Genomic DNA, 7,638 nt, shown 5'->3' on the forward strand with positions numbered 1-7,638 from the left:
GCATGCCACAAACTTCAAGAAAACCAGGGCAGCTGGAATAAAGTAAGGGGGTAAAAGGAGATGAGGTAAGAAACTTAATAGGGAGGCTCATAGGCTATTGTAAAGACTTTTATTTTTTACCTTGAGTGTGATGACTATCTCAAATGTGAAGTGTTTTGAACAGAGGAGTGATGTAATCTTACTTGGGTTTTAAAATGATCACTCCAGGGGCACCTGGCCGGCTCAGTTGGTTAGGCATCCAGCTTCAGCTCAGGTCATGATCCTGGGGTCCTTGTTCCATCCCCCCGTCAGGCTCTGTGCTTACAGCTCAGAGCCTGGAGCCTGCTTTGGATTCTGTCTCTCTGTCTCTCTCTCTGCCCCTCCCTTGTTTGCACTCTCTCTCTTTCTCTCTCTCACGAATAAATAAACATTAAAAAAATAAATAAATAAAAGGATCACTCTAGTGAAGACAATGTAAGGGAGGCTAAAGGAGGAAGCAAGGAGACTAATTAGGAGGCTGTTGTCATAATCCAGGCAGGAGATGATGGTGACTTAGTCTAGAGTGGAGATAAAGGTGGTCAAAAGTATTCTCAGTCTGATATATTTTGAAAGTAGAGTGAACAAGGCATGCTGATGTATCAGATATGGGATGTGAGAGAAGAAGTACAGTTTTTGACCTGGACAACAGGAAGGCTAGAGTTGCCATTCATTGAAAGGATGTGTGGGACAAGGAGGTTTGGGGGAGGAGAGAGAAATCAGAATTTGTTTTTGAACAAGCAAATTCTAGATGCTTCCTTTACATTCGATTTAGGATGTTGACTAGACAGGTAGATTCACGAGTCTGGAATACAAAGAGGTCCGAGCAAGAAATATGGATGTCAGCATAGAGGAGTGTTTAAAGCCATGAGATTGGATGAAGGAATGAGTGCAGAGGTAGAAACGGAGTTCAAGGAGATCCCTGGGTCAGCCCAGTGTTTATAGATCAGGAAGATGAGGTTTACCAATAAGAGAAACTGAAAAGAAGTGCTCAGTAAGGTGGAGGAGAACAAGAAGTGAGTAGCAGGCTTCTTGCACGCTGAGTGTAGAAACCGTTTCATAGGAGGACTGGTTGACAGTAATGAATATGCTCAGATAGATCAAGTAAGAGTGCTGAGACCTTTGGTTTTTGACAATATGGAAGTCATCCATGACTTTCATAGGAGCTGTCTCTATGGAGTAGCAAGGAGATAAAGGTTGGATAGAGTGCCCTCAAGAGGGAATGGAAGATAGCAAAAATAGATATCTCTTTTGAGGAATTTCTTCCCAAAGGGGAATAGAAAAAGGAGACCATTACTAGAAGAAGATAGGGGAATAAGAGTGTTTTCAAAGATAGGAGCTATTATAGTGTGTTTGATGCCGATATAAATAGTATAATAAAGAGGGGGAAATTGATGATGCAAAAAAGAGAGGGGAGAATTGCTGGAATGAGGTTGAAGAGACGGGGTCTAACATACAATTGAGGAGTTGGTTTTAGGAGGAACACAGAGCATACATCCATAATGGCAAAAGTAGAGCCAGAGTTCTCTGGGACAAATGTTGGTACTGATAGATTCTGATTGCTTTTATTGCCTCAATGAATTGGGAAGCAAGATCATCTGCTGAACCTGAGGAGGGGGAAGGAGAGCTAGAAGAAAAAAGAGAGGTAAAGGTGTGACCTAATCATTCAGGAGAATAGAGAGGCGGTCTGTGATTACAAGGCCACATAGCCTATGCTGATAAGGTAGAGAATAGGATTTATCCAGGGTTGGGGTTTGCCTGGGGATGATAGAGGAAGAGGGGCGAGATGGTTGAGGGTCTTTTCAAAGGAGAAGGATTATAATAATGGGCCATGGACTACATTTGGGTGAAGAACAATGCAGAAGTGTGGTAGGATCAATGAATTACAGAGCTGGGTTTAAAAATATCGGAGTAAAGATATTTGAAGAGGTGAGCTGAAAAGGTAGAGGCTGGCTGGAGAGTGGGAAGCTAGAAATTGAGACTGTACAGGGGGTCAGGTTATTGGCGACAAGTTCTAGAGTACGACTGAGAATGAGTAGCTGTGGTCAAGTGAAAGACTGGACCCCGAGGGGAAAGGAGGATATTAAGGTCCGTCTATGTGGATATTTAAATCATCATGTATTTTGTTTCTAGGAAGTAATCCACTTCTATTAGGTTATCTGATTTGTTGGCATATAATTGTGCATAGGAGTCACTTATTATTTCTGTGGCATCGGTTGTAATTTCGCTTTCATTTCTCATTTTACACGAGTCCTCTTATTTTTATCCTTGGTGAGTCTAGTTAAAGATTTGTCAATTTTGTTAATCTTTAAAAAAAAAATAGTTTATTTATGTAGAGAGAGAGAGGTAGAGAGGTAGAGAATCCTAAACAGGCTCCAAGCTATCAGTGCAAAGCCCAATGTGGCTCATGAGATTATAACCTGAGCTGAAATCAAGAGCCAAAATCAATTAACCACCTGAGTCATACCCAGATACCCCTGTTGGTCTTTTCAAATAAACAGCTCTTAGTTCATTGGTCTTTCCATTGTCTTTTTAGTCTCTATGTCATTTATTTCTGCTCTGATCTTTGTCATTTCGTTCCTCCAACTATCTTTGGGCTTTATTTGTTCTTTTTCTAGCTCCTTGAGGTGTAATGTTTGCTTGTTTATTTGAGATTTTTCTTTTTTCTTGAAGTAACTATTTATTACTATGAAGTTCCCTCATTGAACTGCTTTTGCTGTATCCCATACATTTTTGTATGTTGTTTTTCTATTTTCATTTGTAACAAGGTATTTTTGACTCCTTAGATCATCATACATTTTGGTAAGAACAATGGTGGAGAGAGTCATGGCCAGGATTTGAAATACTTAAGGAATGATGTTGGAGGTATCATATCAATGACTACAGCAAGAATTAGAAATGGTGTGGTCTGATAACGTAAGATTGAAAGCTAGAATTTTAGGGAGGCAGGTAAGATAATTTCAGAGTAGCAATTAGAAATAAGAACACCTAATAGTAGCACTCTCAACAATAGCTAAAACATGGAAAGAGCCTAAGTGTCCATCAACGGACGAATGGATCAAGAAGATGTGGTTTATCTATAGGATGGAATACTACATGGCAATGAGAAAGAATGAAATCTGGTCATGTGTAGCAACATGGATGGACCTTGAGGGTGTTATGCTGAGCGAAATAAGTCAGGCAGAGAAGGACAAATATCATATGTTTGCACGTATAGGAGGATTAGGAGGAACTTGACGGAGGACCAAGGGGGAGAAGAAGGGCGGAAATGGTGGGGGAAAGGGAGAGAGGCAAACCATGAGAGACTCTTGAATGCTGACAAAAACTGAGGACTGATGGATGTGGGGGGGAGGGGAGATGGGCATGGAGGAGGACACTTGTGGGGATGAGCACTGGGTGTTATGTGGAAACTAATTTGACAATAAACTATTTGTAAAAAAAGAAATACGAACATCTACCCTGTCTCCAGGCCTGATGTGAAGAGGAGTGCGAGATTGAAGACAGCCAGGACTGAAGAGGGCTGCAGGGAGAGCCAAGTTTCGGTTGGCAGTGGCTTTCAGTCCTGGCTGTGCATTAAAATCACCAGGGAGGGCTTGTAAACATACCATTTCCGTGGTCCCAGCCCCCAGAGATTCTGACTCAGGGCCATCTGGGGTGGAGCTCAGGCTTAAGTAAATTTTTTTAACTCCCAGGTGATTGTCTGTACAGCCAGGGTTGTGTCCCAAGCAGGAATGTTCTGAGGAAAGGATGAGTAATTGAGGATGACAGATGTGTTTCTGAGGACATAGGTAAAAGGTTTGGGAGTTCAGGAAGGGTGGGGCATCTTTAAAAGTTGATTGGCCCTTTGAATTTCTGTGAATTACATTTTTATACCCACGAATCTTTTATTATATTGGTACATGTTTGATTTTTGTTTCGGTTTGAGCTTTTTTTTTTTTTTTAAGTGTTTATTTATGCAGGGGAGGGGCATAGTGAGAGGGAGAGAGAATCCTAAGCAGGTTCTGCGCTATCAATGCAGAGCCTGACACTTGGCTCAATCTCACAAGCTGTGAGATCGTGACCTGATCTAAAATCAAGAATTGGATGTTTAAATGACTGAGCCACCCAGGCGCCCCTGGTTTGAGCTTTTTATTGAAGTATTACATGAATACCGAAAAGTATGCACCTGCACATGTTGTGTAATAAGCACCCAAATCAAGAAACTGAGCATTACTAGCGTCTACAAGCCATACTTTACCCCTGTTATATCAACTATCTCTTCACTGGGGAAGATTTGATTATTAAAAAGGATCTTATGCTGCCTGTCTTGAATAACGTAATAGATTTCATATCAAAATATACTGGGCTTAGGTTATGGGGTAAACCAAAATACTCCCAGCCATGATTTTCCTCTTTTTATTCTTAATGTACATAGAATACATAGAAGAGGGCTTGCAAAATCCAAGGTAACCTTTTTTTTTCATCTGAAAACTGGCCTCCTGGAAATGCATTGTAGTCGGAGATACTCTGGTCTTTTCTGCTGCTCCTTCATCGGCTCTTTTCCTCTGACTAGAAATGAGCTGTTTGGGCAAGTGGAAACATGCTCTAAGTGATAGGGCCTCGCCCAGTTGGCCCAGACAATTTGGGTTTTCCGGACCTGCCTGATTGCACTTCTGAGCCTAGGATTTAGGGCTTACAAAGTAGCTGTATGCCAGGTTTGAGTCAGAGAAGACCCCTGAGGAATGGTTACGATGGTTTTTCTTAACTATAAAGTAGATAAAGTAAATGTAAATTGCAAGATCCTGCTTTTGGCATTTGTAGCTATTCATCTCCAGTAAAAGAAAAAAGAAAGAAAGAAAAGAAAAAATATTATAAAGAAAAAAAGGTTGCCTGGGGGGGCTCAGCCGGTTAAGTATCGACTTTGGCTCAGGTCATGATCTCACGGCTCATGGGTTCGAGCCCCACGTCGGGCTCTGTGCTGACAGCTCAGAGCCTGGAGCCTGTTTCAGATTCTGTGCCTCCCTCGCTCTTTGACCCTCCCCTGCTCATGCTGTCTCTCTCTCAGAAATAAATAAAAAACATTATAAAGAAAAAGACTGGATTTTTTTATCTGTAGAATGTGTAGCACAATGAACTTAATTTTTCGTTTTTAACAGAAGGCTGGGAGGATATCATAAAGACTTTTTATTACTATCAGGAGCAGGAAAAACCAGTTTTTTAATTTTAGTTACTCCTTTGCATCATTGAAGAATAAAGTTAATTGAAAGTAACATTGTAAATGTTAAAGACCACTGGAAAAAATGGTGAAGGCAGAAATACTGCTTGCTTGGGGCACTTGGCTGGGTCGTTCGGTGGAACGGGAAACTCTTGATGTCAGGGTTGTGAGTTTGAGCTCCATGTTGGGTATGGAGATCAATTAAAAAAATAAAAAGAAATACTGCTTGTCTGCTTTTAAATAGTCCCATTGCACCACATTCTCTAAAATTCTTTGAGGTTTAGATGAAGGTAATATCAGAATATTGTTAGATACGTCAATAACTTATTAACATTAACTTTCATGGGGGAACTATTTTAATACTCTTGTCAGTTTCCTTATCCTTTACTCTCTGTATATGAGTGACATAGCTCAGGTACCCTGTGATGTTGTATGACAGTGAGTGGAGACAGCCGAGGAAATTGAATGGTCATATAACAAGTCTTCCCAACTTTAGGCGACATTGTCCTAGGTAAGCATTTGGCCTTTAAAAAAAACTCACTTGAATAAAATGATCAGTGGTTGCCAGGGGTTGGTGAGAGCTAGGGATGAACTGGCAAAGCTAAGACTTTTCTAATAGTGAAAATATTCTGTGTGGCACTGTAATGGTGGATACATGTTGTCATACACTGTCAAAACCCATAGAATATGTAACATCAAGAGTGAACCCTAATTTAACTATGGACTTTGGATAATAATGATGTGTCACTGTAGGTTTATTGATTGAAATAAATGGCCCACTCTGATGCAGGATGTTGGTAGTGGGGGAGGTAGTCCATGGAGGGGGTGTACACAGGGGACATATGGGAATTCTCTGTATGTTCTCTCGGTTTCTCTGTGGAGCTAAACCTTCTCTGGAAATAAAATTTGAGAGGCGCCTGGGTGGCTCAGTCAGTTGAGCGTCTGACTTCGGTTCAGGTTGTGATCTTGCAGTTCATGAGTGTGAGCCCCGTGTTGGGCTCTGTGCAGACAACTCAGAGCCTGGAGTCTGTTTCAAATTCTGTGTCTCCCTCTCTCTCTGAACCTCCCCCACTCACAATCTGATACTCTCTCTCTCAAAAATAAAAATAAAACATAAAAAATTTTAAAAATGAAACTAAAAACAAGTAACTTGCAGAATTTTTATGATGGTATGTTGCAATATTTAATACTTTTTTTCCTTCCACATTTTTATTTAAATTCTAGTTAATATACACTGCAATATTGGTTTCAGGAGTAGTATTCAGTGATTCGTCAATTACATACAGTACCCAGTGCTCATCATCCTAAGTGCCTTCCCTTTACCCATCTAGCCTATCCCTTACCCACCTCCATCCGTCAACCCTCGGTTTGTTCTCTATCATTAAGAGTCTCTTATGGTTTATTTCCGCCCCCCCATATGTTCATCTGTTTTGTTTCTTAAATTCCACATATTTAGGGGCGCCTGGGTGGCTTAGTCGGTTAAGTGTCCGACTTTCACTCAGGTCATGATCTCGTGGTTCGTGGGTTCGAGCCCGGCGTCGGGCTCTGTGCTGACTGCCAGCTCAGAGCCTGGAGGCTGTTTCGGAGTCTGTGACTCCCTCTCTCTCTGACCCTCCCCTGCTCACGCTGTCTCTCTCTCTCTCTCTCCTAGAAATAAATAAAACATTAAATAAATAAATAAATTCCACATATTTAGTGAAATCATGTATTTGTCTTTCTCTGACTGACTTATTTCACTTAACATAATAATACACTCTAGTTTTGTCTACATGGTGGCAAATGACAAGATTTCATTCTGTTTGATGGCGAATATTCCAGTATGTGTGTGTGTGTGTGTGTGTGTGTGTGTGTGTTCATCAGCATGAATATTTGGGCTCTCTCCATAGCTTGGCTATTGTTGATTGTGCTGCCATAAACATCGTGGTGCATGTTCCTCTTTGAAACTGTATTTTTATATCCTTTGGGTAAATACCTTGTAGTACAATTGCTGGAACATAGGGTGGTTCTAGTTTTAACTTTTTGAGGAACCTTCATACTGTTCTCCAGAGTGGCTGCACCAGTTTGCATTCCTACAAGCATGTAGGAATCCTTTCCCCTTTTCCCTTTCTTCACATCCTCACCAACACCTCATTTTCTTGTGTTAATTTTAGCCACTGTTTTAAACATTTCATTTAAATTTATTTTATTAAAAATGTTTGTTTATTTATTTTGAGAGAGAGAGAGAGCAGGGGAGGGGCAGAGAGAGACAGAGATGGAGAATCCCTAGCAGGCTCTGCACTGTCAGCAGAGAGCCGACTCAGGGCTCAATCCCAGGAACTGCAAGATCATGACCTAAGCTAAAATTAAGAGTTGTATGTTTAACCGAGCCGCCCAGGTGCCCCAATTTTAGTTATTTTGACAAGAGTGAGGTGGTGTCTTATTGTGGTTTT

This window comes from Hyaena hyaena, unplaced genomic scaffold, assembly GCF_003009895.1.
Source record: "Hyaena hyaena isolate Hyena2069 unplaced genomic scaffold, ASM300989v1 scaffold_101, whole genome shotgun sequence".
Taxonomy (NCBI): Eukaryota; Metazoa; Chordata; class Mammalia; order Carnivora; family Hyaenidae; genus Hyaena; species Hyaena hyaena.